The sequence below is a fragment of the Typopeltis vanoorti genome, chromosome 2, assembly GCF_054136105.1.
Source record: "Typopeltis vanoorti isolate ZY-2024b chromosome 2, IOZ_Tvanoo_1.0, whole genome shotgun sequence".
Classification (NCBI taxonomy): Eukaryota; Metazoa; Arthropoda; class Arachnida; order Uropygi; family Thelyphonidae; genus Typopeltis; species Typopeltis vanoorti.
Genome location: NC_143550.1, coordinates 74,939,106 through 74,960,490, shown reverse-complemented (window position 1 = coordinate 74,960,490; position 21,385 = coordinate 74,939,106). Strand labels below are relative to the sequence as shown.

The following is a 21,385-nucleotide window of genomic DNA, read 5'->3' as shown; positions in this document are numbered from 1 at the left end:
TTTAATACAAAACATCATACATCCCCTTCTTGGAGATGTGTTTTGACATTAAGGGTAAATATTAAGATTAGTGATCGGGGCTTGTTCCACCTTTGCCACGAGTTGCCCTGGTCCTGCACTACCTGTGGGATCAGTTAGACTTGCATCAATTGCAGGCGCAAACTTGACTTTTAGTCTGTTTGCTTACTTGGGAAATGGAGTAAAACCAGGTTTAAAATTGCTTGGTATCTTTAACATATTTATACCCAAGGTAAAAATACTTTCTACATATACATCAAGGAGTTGGGTTAGAAATAAAGAACTTGATCAAAGACTAGAGACCACAGATATGTGAGTTTTGAGAAAAATTAGGGAGTGAACAGATGGCATCAATGGCAGAATCATATTAAAAATTAAGATATTAGAAATAAACCTGACGCCGTTAGCATTCAAGAATGTATGAGCAGAGCTAATCTAAGGTGGTATGGCCACTTAAATAGAATGAGTGAGTAAAGGTTAGTTACAAAAGCAGGTATTTGATGCCAAGATGGAAGGAAAGAGATGCAAAGGAAGTCCAAGGTCTAGGTAGATTGATTCAGTCAGAAGTGCATCATTAGCATGAAATATTAGTGACTACAGTATTAGAATGTTAACAAGTAACAGACTTATTTGGAGGAAAACTGTTCAATAACAATGTAAAATTAATCACGTAGTGCTGTCACAATAGCCTGACTGGACTATTTGTACGAAGTGGTATCAAAAAGTTTCGAAACTAGCTCTGTTTATGCGAAATTACTTTATCTACGTTTACACACCTTCACCTTCAAAATACTCCCCTTGCATATAGCATTCCTCCCAGCATTCTTGCCACTTCTGGAATGTGTCCTGGAAGTCTTCTTTGTGACTGTGCGTGCAGCCTTCTGTTGCCATCTGTTGGTGTGTTACAAACCTAGTCTCGAAACTTTTTGATACCATCTCGTATATAGAGACTAGTGACTTCACATCAATAGCCTTAGTATTGCATAATGCAATACACATATCCTTACAGACATGTATAATGCTATGCATTATGGGAAGGACTAGCCCTTCATGTGCAAACTTGTTTGCTTACACTTGGATAAAGGATGAAACCAAGGAGAGAATTTCACCCATTGAGAATATATATCAGGAAATTGATAATGATAATATATACATAAATTAAAGATGCCAAGAAATTATATTCTTAGTTTCATGCTTTATCAAGTGTAAGCAAACAAAGCTTGTGTGTGAAGTAACTTCATGACTGGACTATTTGTATATAGAGACTAATGACTTCACATCAATAGCCTTAGTATCGCATAATGCAATGCACATATCCTTACAGACATGTATAATGCTATGCATTATGGGAAGGAGAACTAGGCCCTTCATGTGCAAACTTTGTTTGCTAACACTTGGATAAAGAATGAAACCAAGAAGAGAATTTCGTGGCATCTTTAATTTACAGTATAACCAAGTGAAACAACTTTCAACATCTATCTCTAATCCAAAGTACTTTAGTAATAAGGTGCGACACCTTTTTTGTACATGGAAATTTGTGAAACCAATGACCTAAAAATCAGTGCCTCATTAGTACAATTGGAAGAATGATGGTACGTTGCACTCTTCAATTGGAAGAGGCCTACGTTCAACTTTTGTCATGACAGGAGGAATCGTTATGAGTTTTTTCAACTGAAGGTGAGTTAGCCGATCTCATATGGAGGTAACAGGGTTTTTTCCTCCCAGAAACTCAGGTCTATCAACTGCATACAAACAAATTGGCCTTTAGAACACATGCAATTTAGAGAAAAAAAATACTAGTGGTAGTGAGCAGTGGATGGCATTGGTGTAGATGATGGAGATGAAGAGTTGTAGAGTAGGTGCCCTCCCTCGATGAGTCTTTGGACTCCTTGGAGGTGTCACGAAGTAATAACAATAATTGCAAACACACTATTTAAACATCCTCCCAAAAGATTATATGTATGGAAAAGCCCTGGCGACATCTATAAAAACCAAATTGAGTATATAATAATAAGCAAAAGACTCTGAAATGCAGTAACACAAACAATAACATATCCTGGAGAAGACTTGGATTGGACCACAACCCAATGATTGAAAAAATCAAAATAAAACTTAAGGTATCAAGCCAACCATTCATAAGAGAAACTTATAATGCAGACTCACTTAGAACCAAGAAGTTAAAGATTGCTTTATAAAAGAATACAAAAAATCCCTTAACAAGTCTGACACCACACAGAAAATAGAAAACCAATTAATGAAATTAACATGAACTGGCAAACATTCAAAAATAGCATCAACAAAACAGCAAAAAATGTGCTCCCACAATTAAAAAGGAAAAGGAATAAACCTTGGATAAATGAAAAAATATTATAGTTGATGGAACAAAGAAAAAAGTTAAAGAACAAACCTGAATATAATAGATGAATAAAGATATAAAAAAAAAAAAAAAAAAAAGAATGCTGGAAAGCCAAAGAGGAATGAATGGATTAGGAATAAATGTACAGACTGAAAACCTTGATGGAAAGCACAGCAGCAGAAAAATGCATGAAAAGATCAGAGAAAAATGACAAACAGGACAAATAAAGTAAATCACGAAAGTGTCATTAGAGACTCAAGAGACATTCTAATGGATAAAAAAGAAATCATAGAAAGATGGATTGAATATACAAGGAAATTATATGAGCAACAAAGAAATAATATTCCCAAACAGACAGATTTAGATTGCTAAGTTGAAATTTTAGTTTTCTAAGTTGAAAATACTGTCAGAAAACTAAAACCACATAAAGCTGCAGGAACAGATAATATCTTGTCAGAATGGTTGAGGGCTCTAGATGAAAAAAGTCTGAAATTCCTAACAAAATTATGCAATGAGATATATGAGACTGGATTTCTACCAAAAGATATTAATCACTCAATTTTCATTCCAATTCCCAAAAAAACAAAACCTACAAGATGTGAAGAGTTCAGGACAATTAGCCTCATCAGTCAAGTATCAAAAGTCCTCTTATATGTTATTCTTGAAAGAAATAAAAGAAAAATAAACAAAGAAATAAATGATATGCAAAGTGGCTTCAAGGTAAATGTAAGTACAAGAAAAGGTATTTTCAACATCGGAACCATCACAGAAAGACATCTAGAAAAACAAAAAGATACGTCCCTCTGCTTCATAGATTACAGAAAGGCATTTGACAATGTTCAACATGAGCAATTCATTGAAATCCTTTCAAAAATAAGCATGGACAGAAAAGGTTAGCCTAATAACTAATCTTTACTGGGAACATGCATCCTGGAGAATAAATGGAGACCTCAGAAGAATTCCCAGTTCAGAAAGATGTGTAGGGATCCCAGATACATTTGAAAAAAATATGGGACACTTACATTTACTATATTTATTTACTATAGATATATATTATATTTTTATATATTTATATTATATATATTATATTTATATAATATATATATTATTATAGTAAATCAACCATTCCATGCTATTTAAAGCTGAGTCAATATCACGGCACATGCCAAAATGTCAATGCATGCACTGTTCTAATGAACTTATTATTGTTGCAGTGTTGCCATCACTCGCCTTGAGAAAATAACAATGCGTCTACAGTTCCCTATAATGATGGAAAGCATTGTTTGTAATAGAATAGAATTGTAACTCATCGATTTTGTTATTCGGTCTTGAACTATAAAATACAGGACAAAAAGCTGTCCCAAAGAGTTTTCTCAGGACAACGGGACGCATTAACCAAAAACGGGACGATCCCGTATTTTACAGGACGTCTGGGATCCCTAGAGATGTAAGACAAGGCTGTATCTTGTCTCCAATTTTCTTTAACCTATACACAGAAGAAATATTTAATAAAATTAGTAACCTCAAAGGAATCACTGTAGGGGACAGAAATATCAATAACCTAAGATATGCAGATGACACAGTTCTTCTAGATGTTCACTTAAACAAATGACCTTAAGATTCTTATAAATGAAACCCTCAAGTGCAGCAAACAGTATGGCCTCAGTTTCAACTATAAAAAGGCAAAAATCATGACAATTTCTAGAGAAAAGGAAATACCAAAAATATACATCAATACAAAGGGAAATAAACTAGAACAAGTGCAAACATACATATACCTCAGACACTTGATCACAGAGAATAGCAGGGCAGAAGATGAAATTAGGAGGATTGAAATCACAAGGCCGACTTTCAATAATATGAAAAATTACATCAAGAGATTGACACACACACACGGTTAGCCTAGTGGCTATATGTTTCGCAACCATATGATTGGGAAAGGAGTGTCCTGGGTTTGATTCCCGCCACCGATGTGAGGAGCTTAAGGATCTTTCTCAGACACAGAAAAGTTAGCTGGTCTTGGGTGTAGACAGCAGGGTTTTTCTCCCCAGTTTATCTAGGGTTTTTCCTCCAGCAAGCAGGCCCCATGAACACACAGGGCCTGCGAGATACAGCCATAGGATATACCGGGAGGCATAAGGCTAGTCACCTTATCCTCGGGATGGGTACGACTTAGGAGCTCAGGTTAGCTCTGTAACAGGCCAATAGGCATAATACATAGTAGGGAGAAGAACATCTAGAGAATTAAATCTGAAAATAACACTAAGAATCTCCAAATGTTACATATGGTCCACATTATTATATGGAGTAGAGACACGGGCACTCCCCAATCTGAGTGTGAAAAAACTGGAGGCCTTTGAAATGTGGATGCTGCATTTATTCAATTATAAGGATATCATGGAAAGACAAAAAAGACAAACAAAGAGGTACTAGAGATGGTAGACAAAAACAGAAGTCTGATGAAAGATATTAAAAAGTTAGCTAATTTGGACATATTCATATTCTTGGACATAACTGACTACAAATGACACTTCTTAAAGGAAAACTGTTGAGGGAAAGAGAAGGAGAATAAGACAAAGACTGGAGTGGATGAAAAATATAGAAGAATTGACCTATCTCTCACGAGGAATTCAACAGAGAAGCACAGAATAGGGCATGTTGGAGACACACGGTAGTCAATCTCCTGGAGGGAGAAGATACCTGACAGGACAGGATATGGAAATATGACTTCCACATTACTTCAACCTTGGTATCACTTCTGGATCTGAATCCCACTAATGAGACCTCAATAAAGGTCAAAACCAGTGTGGGTAGTGGTCCTTCCCATAACATAGCACTATACATGTTTGTAAGGATATGTGCATTGCATTATGGGAAACTAAAGCAACTGATGTAAAGTTATTAGCCTCTACATACAAGTAGTCCAGATGTAAAGTTACTTGACACACAAACTTTGCTTGCTTACACTGGGATAAAGGATGAAACCAAGAATATAATTTCTTGGTATCTATAATTTATAGTATAACCAAGTGAAAAAAATCTTTCAACAACAAAAAAAAAATATACATAGTTCATCCCTGAAAGCTTCAACTTTCAGACTGTGACAGACATGGACATGTATAAAAGCTTTTTTTTTTTGTGGTTTAATTTACAACACAAAGAAAATAAATAAGATAATTATTTAATTATTTAGCTGCTAATATTTCACTGGTTTATACCCATCTTTGGAGCACAAACAGTTTGTTACAGTATGCAAAGCACAAAAGTTAGTTTATAGTGGGAAGTTTAAAATTCTACCAGATAATATAACACAAAGAATTAAAGTTGCTGCCATCTACTGGATAAAGAGAAATTTTATAAGTATTAATTTGATCTTAAAATGACTGTTTCCCAGATTTTTGGAAAAGTGAGGTTTGGGAAACATTTCATAGCTGCTGCTGCTAACTCCAATAACAGTCTCTCCAATTTATAATGACTTCTATAAAGCATTCTGGTTGTTTTTCATCTATTCCTGTGTGAAGGGGATGTTCACAGTCTGCCAGTACCAACTTGCACAATGATGGTAGCAAATGTATTTCTTATATTCTTCAAGGCAGATGATGTAAACAAGTGATAGCTGTATTAATTTGCCAAATATCTGGGCAACATCATTTTAAGATAGAATTAATACTTATATTGCTCTTCTTTATCCAACAATAGATGCTACGAAATTAGGACTCGAGTTGTTTTTTTCCTCTCTCTCTCTCTCTCTCTTGTTTTGTCCTTGACAATTTTAAACCATCCCCACTATTAACTAATTGTAACTGTTTGCATACTGTAACAAACTGTGCTCTGAAGATGCTGAGTATAAACTAGTGAAATATTAGCATATAAATATCGTAATTTTTTTTTTCTGTGTTGTAAATTAAACTGAAAAAAATCAAAGATCAATGGAGATTATTTCCTATTTCAAATCCCTTGCATGTACTTGTCTGTGTTAAAGATATCACTATCAACAATAACATTAGAACTTTTTCTATCACCATTCCTTACATCCGAGGCACCTCTGAAAAGTTAACCAAAATCCTAAAAACATATGACCTGACGACCTGTTACAAACTAAAAAATTGGCATCCTTATCTGCTCCACCAAAGCCCAGCCACTTCCCCTAGACCTACCTGGAGTATACCAGACCCCTTGCAGCTCTAAACTGTCCTACTATGGCCAAACATGAAGGAGAGCTAATATCAGGATATCCAAACACAGATTACATCTTGAGTTGTAATCTGTGTTTTCACCAATACAGCCATTCTGGGCCTGCAGACCATGCTCTGGATACCTGCCACAGAATATGCTAGAAGAAAGCCACTTTACTACACCACAACAAATATAAACATGAAATTATTCAAAATTAAGTGGATATTGAATACCACATTATTTCTTAGCAAAATAAGAAACTCAAAAATAGGAAATCTAATCTAAGAATATCATGCGAATCTAGAAAACTATATAAAGTTCGGCAAGTCCAAGCGTAAGCCAACACCTGGTAGTGAAATGCCAGGGCAACTCGTAGTAAAGATGGAGCAAGCTCTGATCACTGTCCTTAATATTTTCCCATAACGTAAAATTGTCCCATAATGTAAAACACAGCTCTAGGAGATGTATTACTGTTCTACATTATGAGAGAAGGTCACTACCCAGACCAGTTTCAACATTTTTTGAGGTGTCATCAGTGAGTAGGTAGACCTAAATGTAATACCAAGGTTTCAATAGTCAGAGCTAATTTCTTTACTGTACGAGTTGCCAAAAGGTGCACAAATACAATTACTGAAATATAAGAGCCAACAGGCTTCACTTCGGCAAAGTAAAATTATTCAAAATTATGTGGATATTGAATACCACATTATTTCTTAGCCAAATAAAAAACTCAAAGATAGGAAATCTAATCTAAGAGTTTCATGCCGAATATAGAAAACTATATTTTAGTAATTGTATTTGTGCACCTGTTGGCAACTCGTACAGTAAAGAAATAAGCTCTGACTATTGAAACCCTGGTATTACATCTAGGTCTACCTACTCACTGATGAGATCTAAAAAAGGTCGAAACCGGTCTGGGTAGTGACCTTCTCTCATAATGTAGAACAGTAATACATCTCCTAGGAGCTGTGTTTTACATTATGGGAAAATATTAAGGACAGTGATCGGATCTTGCTCCACCTTTACTACGAGTTGCCCTGCCATTGCACTACCAGGTGTTGGCTTACGCTTGGACTCGCCGAACTTTATATAGTTTTCTATATTCGACATGAAACTCTTAGATTAGATTTCCTATCTTTGAGTTTCTTATTCAGCTAAGAAATAATGTGGTATTCAATATCAACTTAATTTTGAATAATTTTACTTTGCCGAAGTGAAGCCTGTTGGCTCTTATATTTCAGTAATAAATATGAAAGATTGTTCATGGAATTAGCTTCAGCTCTAAAAAAATTCCCAACTCTCAACAAATTTGAGTGCATGAATGAGACTGTCCCAAATTTAGGAAGCTTGCATCATGAGAACATCAGCCAATTTAGCCCGCTAGGGAGCACCTTTAAACTCTAGGAATAACATTAGTTACTGTCTTCAGCCTCATTCACTCGTTGTTAGTGCCTGTGTGCACATATCATAGTTTTATGTTCCCATGAAAATGGCAAAGTAACATTGCCGAAATATAGGAAATATTGATTAAAGTTTTATTTTAATTAGTATTTAGCATAAGTTGTAATTTCCTGAAATAATTTAATAATCAAGTAAAACGATTAGATTTGCCATACACAGCAATATAGAGAACTTTGAATTAAGTTCTCCATATACTTTGAATTAAGTTCTCCATATTGTTGAAACCAAGAATATAATTTCTTGGCATCTTTAATTCATAGTATAATCAAATGAAAAAATTTTAAACATCTATCTCTAATCCAGAGGATTTTAGTAATAAGGTGTGATACCTAATGATCTCTGCATTACTTCAACCTTGGTATCACTTCTGGATCTGGCTCCCACTCATGACGTCTCAGATTTCGGCAAGATAAATACTTTGGTTTTCTTTTGTTTGTTTTTCCCTTTGATTTTATTTTGCTGATGCTAGTGGTGGTTTCACCCCAACTAGCACTGTTTTTTTTTTTTAAAGTAAATATTAAGATTGCTGGTAGTGCAGTTAATATCTGCATTACAGGATTACGTTTGATGATATCACAGTCACCATTTTATAGTAGCTCAAATAGAGCATTTGCTGGTGGTGTAGAATTATTTCTATATCACGAGATTATTTAATTCTCAGTCTTACGACTGAAAGGTTTTTTATTTTTTATTTTTAATAAACAAACGCAGAGGTTTTAGTCTTTTTTCCCCATCTGAGATAATAGTACCAATTCCTCCAAGGGTGCAAGCTCTAGGAATTGAAATTCTAGGATGTGAAGAAGCGAGACGGGTGACTAAGGTTATAAAAGAGATAGTTATTATTATTATTATGTGACATCTCCAGGAAGTCCAAAGACTCATCGAGGGAGGGTACCTACTATGCAACTCTATCTCCACTGATCAACCCACCAATTAATGAACTGTAACTACACCAATGCCATGTACCTCCCACCACCACAACTAACGTTTTCACAGGCAATCACAAACATCTGCCCAAGGCAAGATTCAAACCAGCAGACTTGTGTCTGGAGAGCGGATACGCTACCTACTCAGCCAACCAGGCAGGCAAATGAGATTGTTGATGGCAAATGAGATAGCAAATGATGCTAATAAGATTTATTCTTTCACCCCATATGGCAGAGAGAAATATTTAATTGTAGTTAAAGATGTAGAAACAAGAGACAAACTATTACAAGATTTTACTTTTGAAGGTAGCACAATTATTCCTGTAATGGTCAGGAGCCAGGTAAAACAGTAAAAATCGAAAGATTTGCAATGAAATATATAGAGAACAGAAATGAAATTCTTATACAGACATTCTTGAAATGGGGTAAGATTAGTAACATACAAAAGGGTTTATCAGGTGAAGATCCAAACTAGTTTTCCGGTGATGTCACCTTCAATGGATAAGACAGCTGTACTGAATTTTGTCAACACCAGTACAACCCAAGTTATGGTAAACTTATCCAGGAGTACAAAGGCAGTACCAGCTTTGTGGTTCTTATGATTACTAGGATGGTAACTACCCAAATCTAAACTTTTCAACTGCATGGAGATCAGACATATCGGTAATCAGTGTCTCAAACCCTGTCAGAAATGCAAAAGTTCTGAACACTGCATTAATACCTATCCTTTTAGAACTTTTGCTGAAAGAGTGGGAGCACTAGTAAGCCTTATTAGAACCCCATATATATATATATATATATATATCAGAGAGGCATAATGAAGAGTTCCTGAATCTTCCAATTCAGTCTAGTAAAGACGGTGCTTTTAAACATACTACACTTGGTAAAATCACAAAAAAGTGTGCAATGAAATCAGCTAGAAATTTTCCAAAATTCCAGAACTGCAGGAGCCACTTCCCCAGTCAAATACGGATGGCATATCAGTTGAAATTACCAATAATGAACCTAGTATAACAACTGAACAGATATAAGATGAAATGCAAACACATGAAACTGTTCTACAAGGAGAAACTGTAGAAGAAACAGAAAAGCAAGTAAGACAACTGAAAGAACTTAATGTGTAGACAGGATCATCAAAAAGGAAAGATGAAAAGATGAATTAATAAAAAAATATTGAGGATAAACAAAAATAAATTAAAAAAGGAACTACATCCAAAAGAAAAAATAGTAATGCCAAATGTAAGGATGGAGAAGGTTGCAGATTGTCAAATGAAAATTCTTCAGACTCAGAAGAGTTTATGAACTATGAAGAACCATCTCATTCTAATAAAGGGAAAGCGAAAGAGACGAAGAAAAAATAATAACGTTTACTGATTATAAGTTTTCTCAGTATGATTATCATCTGTATGAAAACAAAATAACTAGCTTCCAAATCAGTAACAAGATAGGCATGAAATTCAAATAATGGAAAGCAACTGTAAAAATTTCGAAAACAGTTTACAAGAAGCAGGCTACACAATTGCTCTTTTCTTTCATGCTTACACAATAATTAGAATTCATTATGGAAAATTATGGAGACAACTACTGTGTTAGAGCAAAACTTTAGTTTAATATAAACCAAAATGAACACTCAATGTTTCGACCTTCATATTAAAGTCATCATCTGGAGCATACACACATAAACAGAAAAACAAGCTGCACTACAATCTACATGGTTTGCTAAAGTTACTGACCAACTGTTACAACAATTATTAGCCTGACCTCTGGTGAAAAAAAAACTTTACTACACCAAAACTAAAGTCCCATTATTCTTATCTATTAGGTTACAAAAATTAAATTGGGCTGGAGAGCAACGTGTTTATATATATATATATATATATATATATATATATATATATATATATAAAATAAAATAAAATAAATAAATAAACTGTGATTATACATATAAATTTCAACCAATTGGTATGGAATAGTTTCCAATAAAAGCTGAAATTGCTTAAAATCCTAAAGTATGCTAGATACTAAGTAGGCTGAATGTGCCATCCAAATTCTTGGAATTTTTATGCCATCATTATTGTTGAGATTAGGGTGGTTAATCAAAAATTTCACAGGCTTCTATAAATTTTAGTTTATAATTTTATAATAATATAATATAATATATATTATTATATGATTATATTATTATATATTATATAATATAATTTTATAATAATTTTATTCTTTAAATTTTGGTTTATATTAAACTAAAGTTTTGCTCTAACACAGTAGTTGTCTCCATAATTTTCTATAATGTAGAAAATTGCTCCTCAACAGATTGAAGACCTCATCAGGTTCATCCAAAATCTAGAAGTTAAAGACTTACCAGTGACACTTCATTAATCATAGCATCTCCTTTCTGCATTGCCTCATTAAATGTATGAGGATTCCACAGGCAAATTAAACAAGAACCTATATGGAAACTTAAGCTATGCCATAATATCAGGTTTTTGTTTCTCCAAAAAATATACTTCTGCAGATATAAAGATATAAAAATTTAACAGATAGACATCCACTTCTTTCTTATTGGAGCTTTGGAAGATTTAATAAGGCTAGAGCAGGAGTTCTTATTCTTGTTCCCCCCCACCACACACACACACACTCTTTGGGGTCATTCTGTAATATCCAAAGGGATGCAGAAGGGAAAATCTTGACAACTGACTGGAAATACTGTGGATGTGTAATAAGGTTTATAAGTGTTTATGCTCTATCCAATGAAACAGTAAGACAAAAATTCTTCCAGGAATTGGAGCCATATTTATATGGTGTCCAATACATCATAGCAACTGGAGACTGGAATTGTATGTGAAAACCCCGCATTAGACAAAATAGGACACCCCAGGAATGGAAAAATGTGATATGCACAGTTAAAACCATGTCTTGACAATGCTCAACTAGTACACATATGGAGGATTTGCAATCCTAATCTCCAGGCTTACACGTACATGAATCAAGGTATTGGTACCAGTCTTGATCAAATTTATATCTCTTTGGTTGTTAGATCATAATCCAGTTCTACTTAAGTTCTACTGCATGGAATAAGTAGAGATCAGTTCTGGATCATGGAGACTTCCACCAAATTTCCTGTTGATATTTTCAACCTAATTCCAGACCCTCTGTTCAAATTGGAATAATATTACCTGGAAATGGGATATATGGTTAAAATTCAAAGCAGTAAAACAGAAAATGATGGAATGGGAAAAGGAACAAGATTTTCTGAAAAGAAAAAAGTTTAAAGAGAGAGAGAGAGGAGCTGGTTCATAACAAATCAATGCAATGGTATAGAATGTAGCAACATCATTAGAATCATTAAAATAGAAGTAGAAGTGGAAAGGCAGAAATAACTAGAAGAAAGATATTTTAAAATAAGAATACAACAGCACTTAGCATATTGCCCTTCAATAGACAATTCACTAAATTCCACAAAGAAAGGACTATCACTTCACTAAATTCCAAAGAAAGGACTATCACTCAAATCTGCATTTGAAAGGAGTCAAGAACATCCCTGACTCCCTTCAAAAACACTGCAAAAATCCATTTGAAGATAATAGTACTGTTGGAAATTATAACTCTTGGAGCATTAATGGCTTTCCTGTTCATATTCAAGATGGGCTTGACAGACCCATTAGAGCATCTAAAGTTACCACAACCTATAAAGAATGCCAGACAAGAAAATCCCCAGGACTTGATGACCTAAGGATAGAACTTTACTGCAAGGCCTACAATTTTATTTCTCCCATTCTAGTTATACTATTGAATTCTTTTCTCTCATCAGAACACATACCAAGTGAATTTGTAGCAAGCCATACTGTCCTCAATCAAAAACTAATAGAGATCACACCTTAATCAGCAGCTGGAGACCTATTTCTCTATCTAATGCTGACTACGAGATATTTTTCTGCATTATCAATAACAGGCTCAAAGTGGAAATGAAATACATGATTAAAAGCACACAGGTATATGAGTTTCAGGCCAAGCAGAAGAATTTAATCTGTTTCTGCTACATGAGCTAATCTGCTTAGTTAATACGAAAAGGGAGTCAATGGCAGTGCTATCAGTAGACCTTACACAAGCATTTGATAACGTCTGACATCCCTTTCTGTTCCACATCCTCCAGCAAATTGGTGTAGATAAAAAGTTGCTATCCATTTATCAAAGTTGAAGGAGCCTATGCCAATTCAACTACTTGCCTGCTAGTTATTGGGTTCCTGTCAGACCTAGTCAAAATTCGAAAAGGAGTAAAGCAAGGTTGCCCTCTTAATCCATTGCTCTTTGCATTGGTTCTTGAACATTTCTTACAAGAAGTCAACAATACACATGCTGTGCGAGGAATAACAGTTCCTTCAACTACGAAGGAAAATGAGGTATTAACATATGTCAATGATGTAGTGGCCACTTTGAAGGATAATGATTCCATATATATCTTTTTTGGTATTTTGGAAAAATTCAGCAAGATCATAAAAGTTTTTGGAAAGTGAAATATTGGAGATATTCCTTTTGGATTAACCCTAAGAGAGAACCCCTTCATTATACTTGGAATTCCCTTCTCCACTTACCCAACATTATCAGTTCAAGACTTATATACAAGAACTTTGAAACCTTAGAAGACTGGAAAATAGGACCACTTTCCTTTTCTTCTAAAGCCATAGTACTCAAAACCCATAATCTTTCCTGCAAAGTTGTACATAATAAATATTAGACATAACAGAAGCCAAAGAAAAGCAATTATATAGTAAGCCTGTGCAATTTTTTGGACCAGTCCATACCAAGAAGTTAAAAATTCTGCTATTTAAGCAATACAGCTTCAAAAATCCATAAAATATTGCAGAACAATTACACATGTGCTGACCTTCTCCTGTATTTATTTTGGAGGGATCTTGCTTGGAGAATTGCATATGGATGCCTTCCAGTCAATACCATCAAATGAAGGTACTTTAACATCGGAGATCCAATCTGTGACATCTGTTACCAACTGGAAACAGTAGAACATGCATTCTACAGCTGCCCTCTTGTCCTGCATATTTGGAACAGATTATGTAATGTGGTGGACATTCCTATTACTTACAAGAGAACAGGTTATTGTGTTGAATTTTTTCTTGACAATTATTCATAAGACTATTACACTTATGAATAATTGTCAAGAAAATCACTATTACACTAACCATCACATTGAGTGGGATAAGAGCCTTATGCCATACATAGAAGATAACTACCATTCAAGAACCTTTAAAGAAGCAGCTACAGTCGTCCGTAAAACTGAAAACCTAAACAAGAATCAAGGTCTAATTTTACCAGAAATTTGGAAAACTTTTATCAGATCATTAAATATCAAAGAAATGAACTTTCATAACAATTACGTCATGAGTCATCACGAATAAATCACGTTAACTAGACACGCACATTGTCACGCACAATACCAGTTTTTGTATGATTTAGAACCATCAGTTATAACCTAGTCTGTAACCTTCATTTTATGCTTACTGATTTGTATTCCCTGAGGATGCCAATAGAAACAGATTGGCGAAACATGTAGGAGGATAAAAATAAAACTACTTGATAAAGATTTTATAAAAAAGTGTAATAGTCTTAAGAACAGGTTATTTTTTTTTGCAGTACCCACCAACTGTTAGGAAGAGAATTTTGATTTTAATAATTAATGAATTAAAATATTATTTATGGAAGGTTAGAAAAAAAACATGGATTTGAAAACCAGCAATATGACATTAAGATGGTTTATAACATTGTATTGTGGAAATTTTATTGTTTATCAGATGATTTTTGTATTTAGAAAGAAGCATTCTAAAAGATATCAAATTTTTGATTAGATGATGTAGAACAACCACATTATGCAATATTCACAAGGTGGAGATAAAATTCTGTCTATTCTTGCTATGAGAGTTTTTTTAAAATAGTTCCATCCTCTTAATTCAATGTGGTCTTATAGTCAATTGCAGGGATGACTGGAGAGCAATCCCAGGCAGAGAAGGCCAACTTAAAGGAGTTAACTCAGATAAGGCTAACCACCTGGGTATCAGTCATCTTTGCACTTTAGTTTCAATTGGTCTTTTGGTCATTCATGTATATTGAGATTAGTGAAAAGAAAAACTGACAGCCTTTGACTATATGATGATATAAAAGAGTTAATTCCTTTTCTCTTTCTCTCATACTAATCTATCTGTCTGTCTGTCTTTTCTTTCTCCTAATACTATCAGGGGCTCTTGCATCCCTATACTAACTACTCTAGGCCTATGATGAGCACCCGTTTACTTTTTCACCTCAATAAAGGTTGAAACTAGTCTCGGTAGTGGCCCTTCCCATAATTCATAGAATTATACATGTCTGTAAGTATAAGAATGCAAGTGGCCCAGTCGTGAAGTGACTTAATGCACAAACTTTGTTTGCTTACAGCTTTGTTTGGATAAAGGATGAAACCAAGAATATAATTTCTTGGCATCTTTAATTTATAGTATAACCAAGTGGAAAAAAAAAAAAAAAAAAAAAACTTTCAACCCTATAATTCTGTTCAGTTTTTCATTAATAATAATTTGTGACAAACTGAACACTATGCAATACTTCTGTTCTCTAAATGACAGATACAGTTATATTGAGTAAAATGGATACCAGTAATACTGAACAACAAATTAAGATGAAACAGTTCATAGATTATTATCTGTCCAGTTAGCCAAGTGGTTACACATTCTGCAACTGCCTTGAAAAGGAGTGTCCTGCATTCGATTCTCGTCGCTGATGTGAGGAGCTACGGTTCTTTCTCAGACAAAGCCAAGTTAGTCGGTCTTGGGCATGGACTGCAGGGTTTTTCTCCCCAGTTTATTTGGGTTTTTCCTCCTGCAAAGCAGGTAAACCAGTCCTAAGAACACAAAGCTCAGACAATTACACATGGTTGAGCGTGGGGGTAACGACCCCACCTTGTAGTGAGTTATGAAACCCAAAAATGGGAGGCCAAGGTGCTACATAGGGCTGTGAGGAAGAAGAATAAGTTGATAGATTATGTTAATAGAAATAAAATGACTAGTTTTTCTTATGATTATCATAAAACTGAAGAGATGCAGATATAAGAGTTACTGTAGAAAATTAGTAGACTGAACAGATGGGAATCAACAGAATAATTATATTATAAAAAAAAAGCCATCAGTACTTGAAGATTAACAATCTTCAAGTACTGATGGCATTACATTGCTAATCTTCAATAAAGCATACGCAATCTAAGAAGGTACTATCAATGACACAATGGAAGATGAAAAATTATTATTATGCAATAGATTCTGGTAACAGGCTTATACGTTGGCTATCCATAACTATTATTTTACAGGAAATAACAAAATATACTAAATATTAATTATAATAATTTTAATTAATATTTCCCTATATTTTGGCTACCTGCATATGTGCATGCAGACCCTAACGGTGCCTCTTAGTAAGCTAAATGGGATGGTCTTGACCTGGCCATTAAGCTGAAAATCTGAGGAAGAGTGCTTCCCAAATTTGTGGGAGCTTCGTGCACCAAAATTTGTTCAGGTTTGGAAAGTTTCTCAGAGCTGAGGCAAATTTCAGGTGAAGCCTCTCATATTTGTAGTTGCTACAATGCAACTACAAATATTCCAGAATATCTTGTGGGTGTCCAAAGAATGGTTAGCAAGTCCAGAGTGGCTGTAATGGTGGAACCAGATGTATTCCTTGTTTTCAGAAATTCTGATAATGGATGTCCTGCCTGGTTGGCAATAGTATTGACAGTTTGCCACTGTGATTTTAAACTAAAATGATTACACAAGTAAGCTTCCATTCTTACTTCAAGATGGTTCTATATACCTTCCTTTAGACTATGATCTCACCAATGCACAAATCAAAATGCTTCACAGGCCTTAAAAAGGTCACCTCTTGGCCTGTAGAAGTAACACCAACTAAAACCACATAACTTTAGATCCTCCTGAATCGGGCTAGCAAAAATCCATAAACAAAATGTGCCAATACGTCCCATTGTGAATGGCACTGATTCACCCACATACCAATTAGCCAAACCTTTAGACAAAGTGCTCGCATAGTATATGGACACCTTCATTTATACCTTCGTTCATAAAAAAAACTCAGCCCACTTTAAAGTCAGTATAAAACTTCACACTTCGACACACTGACATAATGGTTAGGTTTGATCTCCTCTATATTTACTAATGTCCCACTCAAACACACCTTAGACTTCATCCAAGCTATATTTCCTCCTGATATCTCAGCCCTGTTTCATTTCACCAAGTACTTGGACTATTTCTTTTTGCAAAGAAAATTCTACAAACAGATAGAGACAGCTATCAGTTCTTCACCCCAAGCCAACTTCTTCATGTAGACCTTTGAAGAAAAAGCCTTAAACTCTGTCCCACATAAACCTACTGTCTGGCTATGCTATGCAGATGATATGTTCTCCATTTGACCACATAGGCTGGATACACTTCAATATTTTCTTAATGTTGAGTGAAACATTAAGAAAATGTTTCACTAAGAAAATTCCAAACATCTAAACAATCAACACTCCAGGATCCAGTTTACCTTAGAAAAGGAAAACAACAACAATCTCCCATTCCAAGACACTCTGATTACATGCAAGCCTGATGGATCACTGGCATTCTTCATTTACAGAAAATCCACACATACTGATAGATACATTCACCAGCAGTTGCTGTACTCTGCACTTTAAAATGTAACACCTGGCACTTATTAATATTCAAACTACAACCCTTCTGATTTGTCCAAGGTATTCAAATGGTCTATTCAAATCTTCCCAGAAGGGAATTAATATCAGCAGTGATCCTTATGATTCTCCAGATTTTTGCATCATCAGCAAACATTCACAGTTTCGTGTCTCAGGAATGAGTTGAAAAGCATAAAAGAAGAGATTAGGTGATTGGAAACAATGAATGCAAAGCAAATCAGAGTAGGAATGTGTGAGAGAGAATTATGGGAATGATAGAAGAGAAAACAGGAGAACCAGTAAAAGAAAGGAAATTAGGAAAATGTGAGACAGTGCAGGAACCATGGATGGAGTGATGACAGGATGGCAGGTAAGTGGAAGAACAAGGAGAGAAAGTGTCAGAGGAGAGAGAGTAAGGGATGCAAGTGATTAAGGAAGAAACAGACTGGTAAGAGGTGTGATGTATGATGACTCGATGATCTGTGGTGTGCCAGACAGAATGCCCGAGGATTGTCTGGAGGAATGATAGATATGACAATGGCAATTAAGTGAGGTGAAAGGGTGGATGAGATGATTATGATGGTGGGCTTGAGAGGCAGTGTGAACTGGTGGCAAGAGATCTAAGGTTCATGCTTGAAATTGTAAGGAAGAAGACAGAGAGAGGGAAGATAGTGTGTGTTGCCCAGGTATGATAATGTAGAGCTGCAGAGGAGAGCATCAATAATGAATAGTATAATAGCCAAAATGTATCGAAAGAGAGAATTGGAATATGTGGATGCTTGGAGGGCATTTGAGGACAGAGAGGAACTGTATGTGAGAGACAGCTTGCATTTGAATGAGGAAGGACATAGGCATTTAGAGAGAATGCTGTTCTCTGAGTAAGTCAGTGTGTCAATGCAGAGAAACTAGAATTATCAGGATGGATAATAGCAGGGATAGCCTCTTGTGGGAATAGGTACTTGGGAGAAGGGGAAATACATGCTGAATCCAGTGGAGTCTGGATGGGGTAATGGTAGATATAGAAACAGGCACAATGCTTTGATTCTTTATACTAATGCCAGGAGTATCCAGAATAAAGGAGATGAATTGGCAGTGCTGATAGCATCAGCATGTCCGAAGATTATTGGGATCTCTGAGACATGGTTGACAGAAGATGATATACTGACAGGAACAGAAGTAGCAGGGTATAGCATTTTTCTATAGGATAGGAAGGGAAAACATGGTGGCAGCTGTTTATGATAAGTGATGACTATGTCCTCATAGAGTGGAAGATTTGGAAGGCAATGGAACTAATGATTTTGAAAGCATATGGTGTAACATAGAGGTTGACAGGATATTTAGTAGGGTGCTGCTACAAGCCAGGAAGCATAGAGTTTAGGATAAGGGAATGGAATTTCTGGAATTCTTGAAGGATAAACATCTTAGGCAACATGTAGTAGAAGGAACATAAGGTTCAAGAGTTTTAGATTTTGTTATTGCATCAGAAGAGTCGATTATAACTGAGATGGCATCTCTGCCCCCAGTTGGGGAGAGTGATCGTGTGGGTTTGACTTCAAAGAGAAAGGAATGTATGTGGAATTATATGCAGGTGATTATAACAGTCTTAGATATGAACTTGGCACAGTTCCATGGATGGGGGAATTGAAAGGGTGAAATATCATCAGTGCTTGGGAACCTGTGAAGGAATATTTATTAGCAGCAATAGGAAGCTGTATATTGTGAGCAAAGAAGAGAACACAATTTGGTGTAAAATGGATGACAAAACTGTGTCATAGCTGGTCCTAAGCCTAGTTGAGAAAGCAGGAGGGTAGTGGGAGAGACCTGAGTAGGGGAAAATACATCGTCCCCATCTCAGGAAGTAGGGTAACCAAAACATCAGGTAACCTGAACTTCTCCCACAATTGCGAGCATAGGTGATGCAAAGAGGAACATCTCTACTATGTAGAACTCTGTAGGTCAATCACCTGCAAGTTTGAATTGAAAATTATTAAAAGACCTCGACCCCATAAAGGTAAAAGAGGAGGATTAAGTAAGTAAAAAAAATCAGTGGATGACAAACAATATCAAACATTAACTGTGGGTAAAAAAGAGGTTATGGAAGAGATATAAGGAGAGGGGTGGAGAGCAAATGCTTGAAGAATATAAAGACAGGCCAGGAGAGTGACTAGTATGATAAGGAAGGCAAAACTGGATTATGAGAAGAGATCCAAAGAAAATCCTAAGGAATTTTTTTTGCTATGTGGTCAGTAGGAGGAGAAATGATTGTGGAAGAATGACATTGTTGGATAAAAATGGGAATAGATTAACTGATGCAAAAGACATAGTGGAACTGTTCAGTGAACACTTTATTGGGGTATTTGATCCTGAAGAAGTAGGTTTTAATACTAGAAGGATAGGGCAGCTTCGAGGTTTAGAAATGCGAGAAGAGAATGCATTTCAAATACTGAGTACTCTGGATGTCAATAAAGTAATGGGACTGGCTGGGATTTTGCCATGGGTTTTGAGAGAATGTGCTAAAGAACTGGAAGCTCTATTGACCTGCCTTTTTAATGAAGGCCTGGCCATGGGAAAAATACCTAGAGTGGAAGGAGGACAAGATAGTGCCAATGTATAAGAGTGGAAGCAGATTGGAGGTGTCAAACTATAGATCAGTTTGTATTTCATCAGTAGTTGTTAAGATCTTGGAGAAATTAGTCAAGGATCATTTACAACATTCGGCAGATAAGGGTGATATTATCTGTAAGCATCAGTAAGGATTTTAAGGATTTGTTAAGGGGCGCTATGTTTTAGTAATATGAATCACCTTTTATAATAAAGTGACAAGAGCAGTTGATGAGGGAAAGGCATATTCTGCCATTTTTTTTAATTTTGCAAAGACATTTGATAGGTACTACATGATAAGCTGATATTTAAGTTGCAGTAGATGGGTTTAGATGTCAGGTTAGTGAACTAGATTCAGGATTGGCTATCTGATAGGTATCAGAGATGTGTGTGTGTGGGAGAGCAGTATCATGGAGGCAGAAGGTTACAAATGGGATCCCACAGGGGCTCAGTACTGGGACTTGTATTCTTTAACCTTTATATTAATGACATTGTCAATAGATTGCAGGAGGTTATTCAGTTGTTTGCATATGATGTGAAGCTGGGAAAGGTTATTAGTAATAGTGCAGATGTGGTAGCCTTGCAAGAGGATTTGAATAAACTGGACAGATGGACAAATGAATGAGGTACAGTTTAATGCAGCTAAATGTGAAGTCTTGAAGTTTGGGATACATCACTGAAATGCTGCGTATGCTGTTTGAGGAACTGTACTGGATGAAGTGGGAGGAAACGTATCTGGGGGTGATGATTGATAGAAACCTGAAATTCAGGGAACATAATGTAAAGGTAACCCAGAGGATTGCTGCAATACCGAGAAGGATGCTGACGTGCAGAGATAAAAGAGTTGTCATTCAATTGTCTAAAGTCCTGATCACACCACACTTAGACTACTGTGCTCAAATTTGATTCCTAGGATTTGAAAGGGATAAATTAACTCTGGAAACTGCAGAAGCAGACAACAAAGATGGTATCAGAACTGTACAATTTTAGTTATGAAGACAGGGTGAGGGAATGTTGATTGCAGAGTTTGGCAGATAAAAGAAGGAGAAGCAATATGATTGAGACTTTAAACTGTTGAGAGATAGTTACAGGGTTGACATTGGGGAGTTTTTT

At 35.6% G+C, this 21,385-nt stretch overlaps 1 protein-coding gene across 1 annotated transcript in view; it reads right to left on the bottom strand.

The window, feature by feature from the left end:
• Nucleotides 1-21,385, bottom strand: part of LOC150109184 (acylamino-acid-releasing enzyme-like) — a 467,476-nt gene that overhangs the window by 412,585 nt on the left and 33,506 nt on the right. The window lies entirely within an intron of this gene.